Genomic DNA, 13,154 nt, shown 5'->3' with positions numbered 1-13,154 from the left:
CCATGTCCAGTTCTAACTGTTGCTTCCTGACCTACATACAGGTTTCTCAAGAGGTAGGTCAGGTGGTCTGGTATTCCTATCACTTTCAGGATTTTTCACAGTTTATTGTGATCCACACAATCAAAGGCTTTGGCATAGTCAATAAAGCAGAAGTAGAGGTTTTTCTGGAACTCTGTTGCTTTTTCCATGATCCAGAGGATGTTGGCAATTTGATCTCTGGTTCCTCTGCCTTTTCTAAAACCAGCTTGAACATCAGGAGGTTCACGGTTCATGTATTGCTGAAGCCTGGCTTGGAGAATTTTGAGCATTACTTTACTAGCATGTAAGATAAGTGCAATTGTGTGGTAGTTTGAGCATTCTTTGGCATTGCCTTTCTTTGGGATTAGAATGAAAACTGACCTTTTCCAGTCCTCTGGCCACTGCTGAGTTTTCCAAATTTGCTGGCATATTGAGTGCAGCACTTTCACAGCATCATCTTTTAGGATTTAAAATAGCTCAACTGAAATTCCATCACCTCCACTAGCTTTCTTCGTGTGATGCTTACTAAGGCCCACTTGACTTCACATTCCAGGATGTCTAGCTCTAGGTGAGTGATCACACTATCATGATTATCTGGGTCATGAAGATCTTTTTTGTATAGTTCTGTGTATTCTTGCCACCTCTTCTTAATACCTTCTGCTTCTGTTAGGTCCATACCATTTCTGTCCTTTATTGAGCCCATCTTTGCATGAAATGTTCCCTTGGTGTCTCTAATTTTCTTGAAGAGATCTCTAGGCTTTCCCATTCTATTGTTTTCCTCTATTTTTTTGCACTGATCTCTGAGGAAGGCTTTCTTATCTCTCCTTGCTATTCTTTGGAACTCTGCATTCAAATAGATATATCTTTCCTTTTCCCCTTTGCTTTTCACCTCCCTTCTTTTCACAGCATATAATAGGTATTCAATATTGTAGAATGAATGATTAAATGTGTAAAAATATTTGTAAGTACTAGAGTACAAAAAGGAGTAATCTCCAATTCCTGTGTTTTGATAAAAAAGAAAAACCTCTTAAAAGTTATATCATTCTCAAACCGGAATAAATTTAATCAACAGAATTAACTTCTGAATATTTACATTTTGTGTAACAAAAGTCACTACAGACGAGATTAAATTATATGAAATATTGTACTTTCTAAAGTACACACAAATATAGTTTAGAAATATTCTCAATAAAGATTGAAACAACTTGTACAATAGTTTTTTATAATGCTTCAGAGAATCCACTGATTTATTAAATATCTATTAAGCACCTAAATTATTTGCAAAATCCTGTGCTTGATAAGTAGTAGGTTTCTTCTACTTTCTTTCACCATGTGACTAGACTTAAAATCAATTTGAGTGAAAATATACACAAATAAGGTACATGGTCAGCAAGTGTAGATACATACTGTGTAAGAAGAAAAGTCAATAAAAGAGACGATTAATAATTAGTGATGTTGTGCATCTTTTCATAAGTTTGCTGGCCACCTGTATGTCTTCTTTGGACAAATGACTATTTAAGATGCACAAACATCACTGATTATTAAGAGAAACACAAATCAAAACTACAATGAGGTATCACTCACACCAGTTAGAATGGCCATCAGCAAAAAATCCACTAACAATAAATGCTGGAGAAGGTGTGGAGAAAAGGAAACCCTCTTATACTACTGGTCGGAATGTAAATTTATATAGCCACTATGGAGAACAGTATGGCAGTTCCCTAGAAAACTAAAAAAGAACTATCATGACCCAGCAATCCCACTCATGGGCATATACCCAGAGAAAACCATAACTTGAAAAGATACATGCACATCAACATTCACTGCGGCACTATTAACAGTAGCCAGGACATGGAACAACCTGAATGCCCATCATCAGAGGAGTAGATAAAGAAGATGTGGTACATATACACAATGGAATATTACTCAGACATTATAAGGAGTGAAACTTGTCATTTAGAGATGTGGTTGGACCTCGAGACTGTCAGAAAGAGTGAACTACGTCAGAAAGAGAAAAGCAAATATTGTATATTAATACGTATATGTGGTACCTAGAACAATGGTATAGATGACCTTATTTGAAAAGCAGAAATAGAGACACAGACATAGAAAGCAAATGTATGGATAACTAGGGGGGAAAGGAGTGGGATTAACTGGGAGATTGAGACGATACTTATACACTATTGATACTATTTGCAAAATAGATAACTAATGAGAACATACTGTATAGCCTAGAGAACTCTTCTCAAAGCTCTGTGGTGACCTAAATGGGAAGAAAATTCAAAAAAAGAGGGGATATATGTAAACATATAGCTGATTTACTTTGCTGTATAGAAGAAAACAACACAACATTTTAAAGCAAATATACCTCAATAAAAAATTAACTTTTTAAAAAGAGATGGTTATAAAACAGAGAGAACACTTTGAGGGTAGGGAAGTAGTAAAAAGATTTTGGAGATGGTACTTGAGGTGAGCCTTAGACAATGAGCTTGCACCCAAGTGAAATGGAAGATAAGCAGGCTCAAAACTGGCATGCCTTCTAGGAAGAGTATTTCTCACCAATAAAAATGAATTTAAAATTATTGAACAAATGTATTCTTTTTAATGGCTGAGTAATACTCCATTAGTTCTAATGAGGTGGATGAAACTGAAGCCTATTATACAGAGTGAAGTAAGCCAGAAAGAAAAACACCAATACAGTATACTAACGCATATATATGGAATTTAGAAAGATGCTAACAATAACCCTGTGTACGAGACAGCAAAAGAGACACTGATGTATAGAACAGTCTTATGGACTCTGTTGCAGAGGGAGAGGGTAAGAAGATTTGGGAGAATGGGATTGAAACATGTATAATATCATGTATGAAACGAGTTACCAGTCCAGGTTCGATGCACGATACTGGATGCTTGGGGCTGGTGCACTGGGATGACCCAGAGGGATGGTATGGGGAGGGAGGAGGGAGGAGGGTTCAGGATGGGGAACACATGTATACCTGTGGCGGATTCATTTTGATATTTGGCAAAACTAATACAATTTGTAAAGTTTAAAAATAAAATAAAATTAAAAGAAAAAAAATAAAATTATTGAACAGACTCTTTTAGCCTCCTCAACATCCACAAAACTGGATTATCAGTAAAGGCAGGTGGTTCTACATTTTACTGGCCACAGAAAACCAGCTTCACTCCAGGCTTATGCCAATAACTATTAATACTAGGTTCCTCCCTCTTGGTGTTCATCATAACTCCATAAAAAGGACCACCTTTAAGAGGAGTGCCTGGGAGACTTGTGGTCCTGCCCATCCCTCTGACAGCCTGAAGCCTATCTCTAGGACAATTTCAGATCAGCCAAGACCTAGGTACCTGGAACACCTCCCACAGCCCCTTCCCCACAGCTTTAGCCCTACAGAACGGTTTTATGAACCCTCTTCTTCCTGTCACGTCTGCAGCTCAAGAGAGGCAATTCTACAAAATGCTACCTTGCACAGGCAAGTTGTTAAGACTTTAACTATAAGACACAGTGTCCGCCTAGGAGAAATTCCCATCTGAACCAGCATCAAGAATAGGTGTGTTTCTCACAAACATGTGGTGGCTAAACAATATGCTGGTAAACAACTATTGGATCACTGAAGAAATCAAAGAAGGAAAAAGAAAAAAAGAAACACCTAGTAACAAATGAAAGCATCAAGATCCAAAACTTATTGGATGCAGCAAAAGCAGTTCTAAGAATGAAGTTCATAGCAATACAATCTTACCTCATGAAACAAGAAAAGTCTCAAATAAACAACCTAACCTTACCCCTAAAACAACTAGAGAAAGAACAACAAACAAAAGCTAAAATTAGTAGAGGGAAGGGAATCATAAAGATCAGAGCAGAAATAAATGAAATAGAGACAAAACAATTGCAAAGACCAATGAAACTAGAAGCTGGTTCTTTGAAAAGATAAAAAGATTGAGAAACCTTTAGTCAGATTTAGCAAGAAAAAAAAAGGGAGAAGAATCAAATCAGCAGTGAGAATTAGAAATGAAAAAAAAAAGAAATTTACAACTGACTCCATAGGCATACCAAGAATCATAAGAGACTACTATGAACAACTGTATGTCAATAAAATGGACAACCCAGAAGAAACGGACAAATTCTTAGAAAGGTACAGTCACCCAAGACTGAACCAGGAAGAAACAGAAAATATGAACAGACAAATCACAAGCACTAAAACTGAAACTGTGATTAAGAATTGATGTGTTTCTATGTGGCAACCTGGATGGGAGAGGAGTTTGGGGAAGAATGGAAACATGTACATGTATGGCTGAGTCCCTTCTCTATTCACCTGAAACTATCATAACATTGTGAATCATCTATATCCCAATACAAAATAAAAAGTTTTTTAAAAAAAAGAATAGCTGTGTTTCCCTTGTGCAACTGCTTTCAGCAATTGCCAATTAGGCAACATATCCTTTCAACAGCTGGTGCCTAAGACAGTTAGAAACCAGTAAGAATGTAAGTCGTTTCACAATGCACCTTAATTTATAGTTTTGTTTTATGTCAACAACTAACTTTTTCTTCTCTGTTACATGTATAAAAGCATCACCACTTGCCTACACCCTCTTCTAAGTAAATAAGTAAGTGAAGTCGCTCAGTCGTGTCCTCTTTGTGACCCCATGGACTGTAGCCTACCAGGCTCCTCTGTCCATGGAATTTTCCAGGCAATAGTACTGGAGTGGATTGCCATTTCCTTCTCCAGAGGATCTTCCTGACCTAGGGATCAACCCCGGGTCTCCTGCATTGTAGACAGATGCTTTACCATCTGAGCCATCAAGGAAGTCATGCCCTGGAACTGCCTTAATTCCTTTCTACAGAAAGGGGATTGTAAACACATGACCAATTAGATTTTTCTTCCTGCAAGTGAGGGAAGTCCACCCTGACCTTTATCCATACTAAATAGTCAGATCAATAATAAGAACAGTGACAGATTTTATTTTCTTGGGCTCCAAAATCGCTGCAGCCAGGAAATTAAGACACTTGCTTCTTGGAAGAAAAGCTATGACAACTTAGACAGCATATTAAAAAGCAGAGACATTACTTTGCCAACAAAGGTCTGTATAGTCAAAGCTATGGTTTTTCCAGTAGTCATATACAGATGTGACAGCTGGACAATAAAAAAGGCTAAGTGCCAAAGAACTGATGCCTTTGAACTGTGGTGTTGGAAAAGACTCCTGAGAGTCCCTTGGACAGCATGGAGATTAAACCAGTCAATCCTAAAGGAAATCAACCCTGAATATTTACTGGAAGGACTGGTGCCGAAGCTGAAGCTCCAACACTTTGGCCACCTGTTGCAAAGAACTGACTCACTGGAAAAGACCCTGATGCTGGGAAAGACTGAAGACAAGAGGAGAAGAGGACAACAGAGGATGAGATGGTTGGATAGCACCACCGACTCAATGGGCATGAGTTTGAGCAAGCTCTGGGAAATGGTGAAGGACAGGGAAGACTGGCGTGCTGCAGTCCATGGGGTTGCAGAGTCAGACACGACTGAGCAACTGAACAAAGTCAGATCAATGCCCATTAAGTGAATAGGCATACCATAGGCCTGCAGGACATTCTGTCCACCACCTCTGTACCCGTCAGAACCTCACAAGCAGTCAGCCATGTGTAAGATACACCAATACCTATGCTGCCTCACAGCAATGAATCAACCAGACTGCCAAGACATTCCAGGAATTAACAGACAACTTTATGCAACTGGAAGGACAGCAAATTCCAGTCACATTCAGCAGCACCGCTTTAAGGCCTCAAAGAGTAAATCAAGTTGTGCTTTATTTAAAAATCTCTCTGGAATCAGAAATGTCTTTTTCTAAATTACCACACACGATAATCCACTACATCACATCACTACGTATCCCCTTCAAAACACTTTTCTGATCGCCTACATTGTGTTACAAACAGTAAGACAATGTTGAGGAGCCTTAAAGATAATGGAGTGCCAGCGCTCTTCATGAGAGGAGGCAGCCAGAACCCCTGGAAAGTATGTTAGAAATCAGACAGGCTTGGGTGTCAATCTTGGCCTTGCCACTCACTTGCCGTGACTGCAGTCAAACCAGCTAACTCTCTGAACCTCCGTTTCCTTATTTGTAGGATAGGGATGACAAAGATGATGATGATGTCGCATCTCGGGACTGTTGTATAAAGAGTCTGACAGAGTGTCTGACACAAATTATGACTTAATAAATGTTACCTTCTCCCCAGTTCACCTCCCATTTGTCAAAGAATTTTAAATCAATTCAGTGAGTGAGAATATTCTATAGAGCTAAGTATAATTAAAGGCAAAAGTAAATAACCACTTTGTGAGAAAAAATAATAACAATGCCCAATATTTGTTAAGCAATTACTATGTGCCAAATGCTTTACACATACTATCTCATCTGCCTCACCTCTCCTTCAGTGTGCTATTGTTGTCCATATTTTATAAATGAGGGTACCAAGGCTCTAATATGTTGGGAAATTTTTCCAAATAAGTGGCAGAGCTGAAATTTGAATCCACATAGTCTGACTCCAGAAGCCATGCACTTAACCACCAGGAAAACACTGGTTTGAATATACATGCAAAATTTTATGGAAAAACAAAAGGTAATTTATTTCAACTGGGGGATGGTGGTCAAAGAAGCCTTTGGGAAGAAGGGGATATTAGAACTGGGCCTTGGAGAAAGAACAAGATTTCACTTTGATAGAGGTAGAGTGGAAAAGGGATTTATATAAAGGAGGACTATTCCAGGCTGAGGGATTCACACCAAAAACGTGGAGGTGTAAAATGATAGGATGTGCTGGGACACAGTGAGAAATTGGCATAGATATCCCTGGGAGAAGGCAATGGCACCCCACTCCAGTACTCTTGCCTGGAAAATCCCATGGACAGAGAAGCCTGGGGGCTGCAGTCCATGGGGTCGCTAAGAGTTGGACACGACTGAGCGACTTTACTTTGATGCATTGGAGAAGGAAATGGCAACCCACTCCAGTGTTCTTGCCTGGAGAATCCCAGGGCTGGGGGAGCCTGGAGGGCTGCCATCTATGGGGTCACACAGAGTTGGACATGACTGAAGTGACTTAGCAGCAGCAGCAGCAATCTCTGAGCTCATGGTAACCCTACTCCTAATTGCAAGCAAGAAGGATGGAGCAGGAAGAAGTATTAAGAAAGCAGCTTGGGGCCAAATGTCATGCCTGAAATGTGTTCCAGGGGCATTTGGATCTTAGAGGCACCAGAGAGTCACAGGTGGTTGCTATGATACAGCAAAGAGAAGATACATGACATTACCCATCCTTCAAGAAAGAAACTGTCAATAATGAGGAGGAGGTATTAGAATGGGGGAGAGAAAACTGTTAGGAGGTTCCTATAATACTTGAGGAAAGACAATGGAAGCCTGGACAGGGCCAATGACAATGGAAAGGGGTATACACAAAGATATCCCAGGGCCCAGTTAGGGGGCCTGAGTCCTGATATGGGTGCCTGGGGAGACACTGACATTTTTGGCCAATAAGGAGAAGATAGAAATGAAAAAAAGGACAAAGCAGATAGCAGTTCTTTGAAAAATAATGTGATTCTTTGACAAAGCAGTGTAATTTTTAGAGGTGCTTTGAACTGCAACTGACAGAGAAGTAGACAATGAAGTAGACAATGAAGACATTTTGTTATTTCATGGAAGAAGTCAAGGGACTTCTTGGAAAGCTCCAGGGACAGCTAACTGTTCAGTGATGTTATTCACATCTATATGTTCAAAGAGGGACTAGGTTGGTGCCTCTGGAAACCTCTTAATTTTTTCCTCATTGACCCAAGCAGTGGCAGCAGCAGCCCCATTCCTCACGTGAAAACATCTAATAAAGGAAGGACTTCTCTTTCCACATCTATGTCTACTTTTTAGGGATAAAAATATTTCCCAGAATCCTCTGAGATGACTTCCTTTTGCTGGAATGCCACCACTGACCACCCTTAGCTACCAGGAAGTTACAGAAATAAGTATCCAACAAGCAGAATTATGATTATTGTGGATGGCTTACACCATGATATATCTATGAGCCAAGTATTACAGGTTATCAAATTCAGAAAGTGTTAATAAGAAAGAAGGGGTTATGACTACCGAGTGGGTAACCAACAGTGTCTGCCATAAGCATTTTGAACAAAGCAATCTGCCTTCCAGAAAATGGGAATTTACAAGAAGAAAATGTGATATTTGGCCATGGACACACGTTTCTAATGAAAGTGAAGCTCTGATCTGGCAGCCTCAGAACAAATAGCTTATCCTAAATTCCCTCTTCAAGATCATGAGATATTCTGAAGTCTTTAGCTTATCAGAAGATCTTCACCAGCCTAAGCAAAAGGAAAAGATGATACACAACTACTAAGATTTGTGATTCAGACTATGAGAACTCCTAACAAAGCAAGATGATGCAGTTTCAGGTGAAATACAACTCTTGCTCCTCTGAGTAGTTTTGGAAATTAAAGAACATTGACTCATTCCCTTAACCACGGCTATTTAACTCTTTTCTGAATGTTCAAGTCCTATGTGTTCTTTAATGTCCAGTTCAATTTAGGCTTCCTTCATCAAGTTTTTCCTATCACCAACCAATTTGTAGCTCACCATACAATTTAATACATTCACAAACATCTTCCTAATTCTGTTATCAAATTCAGTTGATTTGACCTGAAATAGTTACCAATTCTGTCCACCTCTTTTCATCTCCATTGCTGATAACTGTTTATGTTTACTGGGCATGTGCTTCATTGCAAGGCATTATTCTACACACTTTACAATTATTAATTCATTTAATCTTTTAACAACTCTATGAGACAAATTATAGTAATCATTTTATACATGAGGAGACTTGGAAATAGAATTGTTAAGTAACTTGTTCAAATTCACATAGATAATAAGTGATACAGATGCTACTGAGAAATCATTTCTTAATTGATACATTACATTTCATCTCTTATAACTCACATCCTATTTCACCTAAACTATTGCAACAGGATCCTGTCAATTTCCTTGCCTGGACTTAACTCCTCTCCATGCAGTCTTTATCCTAAAGCTAGAATGATCTTTAAAAAATGCAAAACTTGGCCATGGTAAATTCCTCTCCAAACTTTCTATGCTGTCCAAGATTTTGCCCCGTTTACCTCTCCAGTCTTATCTTGGGTTATCCTTCTCCTAGAACTTTTGATTCTAACCACCTTTACGCTTTCATTCCTTCCTACCCAATAGCCTTTGCACAGGCTGTCCCTCTACCTAAAAGGCTCTTCCTTATCTCCAATTTTGCCTTCCCTACCTATTCAAATCTACTTATCCTTCAGAACATCACTGAAATGTCACTCCACACACAGCAAAGCCTTCTTCCCACCTTCAGTTCAGTTCAGTTGCTCAGTCATGTCCGACTCTTTGCAACCCTATGAACCACAGCACACCAGGCCTCCCTGTCCATCACCAACTCCCAGAGGCCACCCAAACCCATGCCCATTGAGTTGGTGATGCCATCCAACCATCTCATCCTCTGTTGTCCACTTCTCCTCCTGCCCTCAGTCTTTCCTAGCATCAAGGTCTTTTCAAATGAGTCAGCTCCTCACATCAGGTGGCCAACATTTTGGAGTTTCAGCTTCAGCATCAGTCCTTCCAATGAACACCCAGGACTTATCTCCTTTAGGATGGACTGGTTGGATCTCCTTGCAGTCCAAGGGACTCTCAAGAGTCTTCTCCAACACCACAGTTCAAAAGCATCATTTCTTTGGTGCTCAGATTTCTTCACAGTCAAACTCTCACATCCATACATGACCACTGGAAAAACCATAGCCTTGAGTAGATAGACATTTGTGGACAAAGTAATATCTCTGCTTTTTAATATGCTAAGTTGGTCATAACTTTCCTTCCAAGGAGTAAGCATCTTTTAATTTCATGGCTGCAATCACCATCTGCAGTGATTTTGGAGCCCCCAAAAATAAAGTGAGCCACTGTTTCCACTGTTTGCCCATCTATTTGCCATGAAGTGATGGGACCAGATGCCATGATCTTAGATTACCCCACCTAAAGATTAGCTCAAGTTCTGAAGGTCATAGCAGATTCTGTTAATCACTAAATGATCAGTCATACAAGGGCAGGGTCGAGTTTGCATATTTCATTCATCAGTGTATTTCTAGCAGTGAGCCCATTGTTTCACTCAGGAAGCAGTCCACTTTTACAATAAGTACAAGTCTAAGCTTTCTTGCCAACAGTGCATGTTCTTTGAGGTCAGTGACTGTGCCTCAAAGAGGTGGGCTACTCTAGTAAAGAGAATACGGGCTTTGGTTATGTTAATTCAAAACCCATCTCTGGATGCATGATTTCTCAAGTCTCAACTTTCCCAACTTTAAGAGGAAATAATTACATTGAAGAATAAAAGAGATACTGAAAGTAATGTACTAGGAAACCTGGCAGCAAATGCTCTTTAAATTGTTCTTCCCAGAGGGTCACTGGCATGAGCAGTGACGCTGCAAGCAGAGGTCCAGTGACCTCCCCCACCTCCCACACAATTCACCTTGGGCCAAGCTTCCTTCTCCACCTGTTCACCTGCATGAATATCATCATGTGGAGATAGGCAAAAATGCTACAGTGAGCAAGAGGTTAAGGATTTGCTAGGTGCAGAGGGAAGTAAGAGGACAAAATGAACATGGTATGTGCTGAGTATCCACTAAGTGACAAGCATTTTCATACATTATCTCATTTAATATTTAGCAGAAGTAAATCTCATTCTACAAATGCAGAAACTGGGGCTCAGAGAGGTTAAATGTTTCACCCATGGGCTTTGAGCAGGTAGGTGGTAGAGACCCGACTTGAACTCTGGTCTGCATAGGATTTGCTGCTGCTACCCTACCTCCAAAACAATTTTCTTCCTCGATCTTGCTCTCAGGTAAATGTGCTTTAAAGACCCAAGACATCTTTTACCTATCTTTAAAGTCAACCTGACCCAGTGGGAAGAATTAAACAATTTAGTAATATGTGAGCACTCAGTGTCTCACAATTACCTATCTGCAAATGAATTACACATGCTGGAGTTTCTCTTTCAAAAAGCTACATGCTGCTTAAGTAGAAAAACGAACTCAATTCAAAATGCCCAATACTAAATTGTTGACTAGAGAATTTTTTTTAAATTAACCTAATTTTGAATGAGTTTTAATTGATGAATTAAAAGTAGCTAGTCATTATCATTCTCTGGGCCTAAATGAAGTTAATAAAATGAAAGATTAGGTGGAGAAGGGAGAAGGAAGACAGGGGAAATCGTGTCCCCTCTGAGATGCTACACAAGCCCAGGGCTTGAAATGAAGAACTGAGCACCCAAGACCCCCCTACAACTAGTTCCATCACGCAACCTATATACTGAGGTTACCCAACATGCAACCCATCCACTGCTGCTGCTGCTAAGTTGCTTCAGTCGTGTCCGACTCTGTGCGACCCCATAGACAGCAGCCCTCCAGGCTCCCCCGGCCCTGGGATTCTCCAGCCAAGAACACTGGAGTGGGTTGCCATATCCTTCTCCAATGCATGAAAGTGAAAAGTGAAAAGTGAAGTCACTCAGTCATGTCTGACTCTTCACGACCCCATGGACTGGAGCCCTACCAGGCTCCTCTGTCCATGGGATTTTCCAGGCAAGAGTACTGGAGTGGGGTGCCATTGCCTTCTCCCAACCCATCCACTACCCGTGCCCAAATCTCCTGGGACTTTTGTGAACGTCACTTCTGAGGACTTACTCCAGATCTACAGATTCAGATTCTCTGGAAGATGATGCCCAGGAAATGGCATTTTAACAAACACCCCAGATGTTTCTGATTCATCCCAAGGTTTGGAAACAGCATTGGGTGCTCAGTAAAAATGCAAAGATCAAGATGATTCTGCATATTTATTTACTTTGTGGGGATATAATTTTCTGTAAGAATCTTGAAAACGTTTTAATGAATAATATATTTATCCCAGCAACTCTAAAGACCAGGCAGTCCCACTTTCAAAATGAGGGAATCAAGTCTTAAAATATATGTGACATGTCCACCCTTTACAATCAGGAATCAACTACTTGCACCTAGAGGAGACGGATAAACAGTTACCAATTCACCGATTAGTGCATTTTATACTGTAAATCTAATCCACTTGATTAACTTATGTTTGTATGCAATTCCTAGTTAATTCTTTCTTGTGGGGGAATGGCATTTTTCTAAATTTATAACTTCAGTATGCTCCTTAGTTACAAATAGACTCCCTGACTCAACTACTAATTGCACGTTCAGGACACTCTTTTCTTCTTCTGTACAACCCCCAGGAATGGTAAATTTTTTAGATAAATTACTTCCTTTTCTTCCTCCTTACCACTGATTAAAGGCAATCCACTAGCCAATTCTCTCACCTGCTATCCTACCATTTCAAATTTTGGAAATGGAAATGTAGATCGTCAAAGAAACCTAATTGTTGAACAGCTTCTTGTGATTAAGCAAATATCTCTAATCTTTCCTTAGTTTAGCAGTCTCTCTTCCTTTGTTTCTGGGGACTTGCCCCAAGCCTAAGGGGTCCCTGAAACTTGAGGGTCAAGTACCCAAGGCAACAATTCATTAGCCATGGGCTTTACTGGAGTCTTCCCAATTGGAGGAGCTCTGAGAGTCTCATCACCTTGGAAACACAACAGCAAGCTCCCTGAATATACACAGAATATAGATTTTTAAGCACCATAAGAAAATAGGATTTAGTTATCCCCAAATGTAAGAGTCATGATTCAAAAGTGTCACTGACTGGGAAGCATCTTTAGTCAGGAATAGCATCTTCAAGCTGACAAGTCACAAATATGTGTACTTTTGCTAACCAAACCAGTAGTTGAGGAAAAGCTCAAAAATATCCCATCTCTATCTTTAATTTTTCTCCTAAAAACGGAATGGCTTCCTCTGAAACTGGCAAGGCCACTGCCAATACAATTACCACTGGTGTGTATGGAACACTCAATTTACCTACGTCTTTAAATCCTGATTTTTGGAAATAGAAGTGCGAAAGATACACTCATAGAAGACATTTTGAACCTTAAAATGGAACTGCTTGTTTTGATGCAAATGGCTGGGGGGTGGGGGGTGGGGGGCGGTGAGGCT

The 13,154-nt window shown here is 40.0% G+C and overlaps 1 protein-coding gene across 1 annotated transcript in view; it reads right to left on the bottom strand.

Moving 5' to 3' along the window:
* The window catches only part of GDA (guanine deaminase), a 126,674-nt gene that overhangs the window by 112,634 nt on the left and 886 nt on the right, over window positions 1–13,154 (bottom strand). The window lies entirely within an intron of this gene.

The sequence above is a fragment of the Bison bison genome, unplaced genomic scaffold (genome assembly GCF_000754665.1).
Source record: "Bison bison bison isolate TAMUID 2011002044 unplaced genomic scaffold, Bison_UMD1.0 scf7180017864278, whole genome shotgun sequence".
NCBI lineage: Eukaryota > Metazoa > Chordata > Mammalia > Artiodactyla > Bovidae > Bison > Bison bison.
This window is presented reverse-complemented; position numbering and strand designations above follow the sequence as displayed.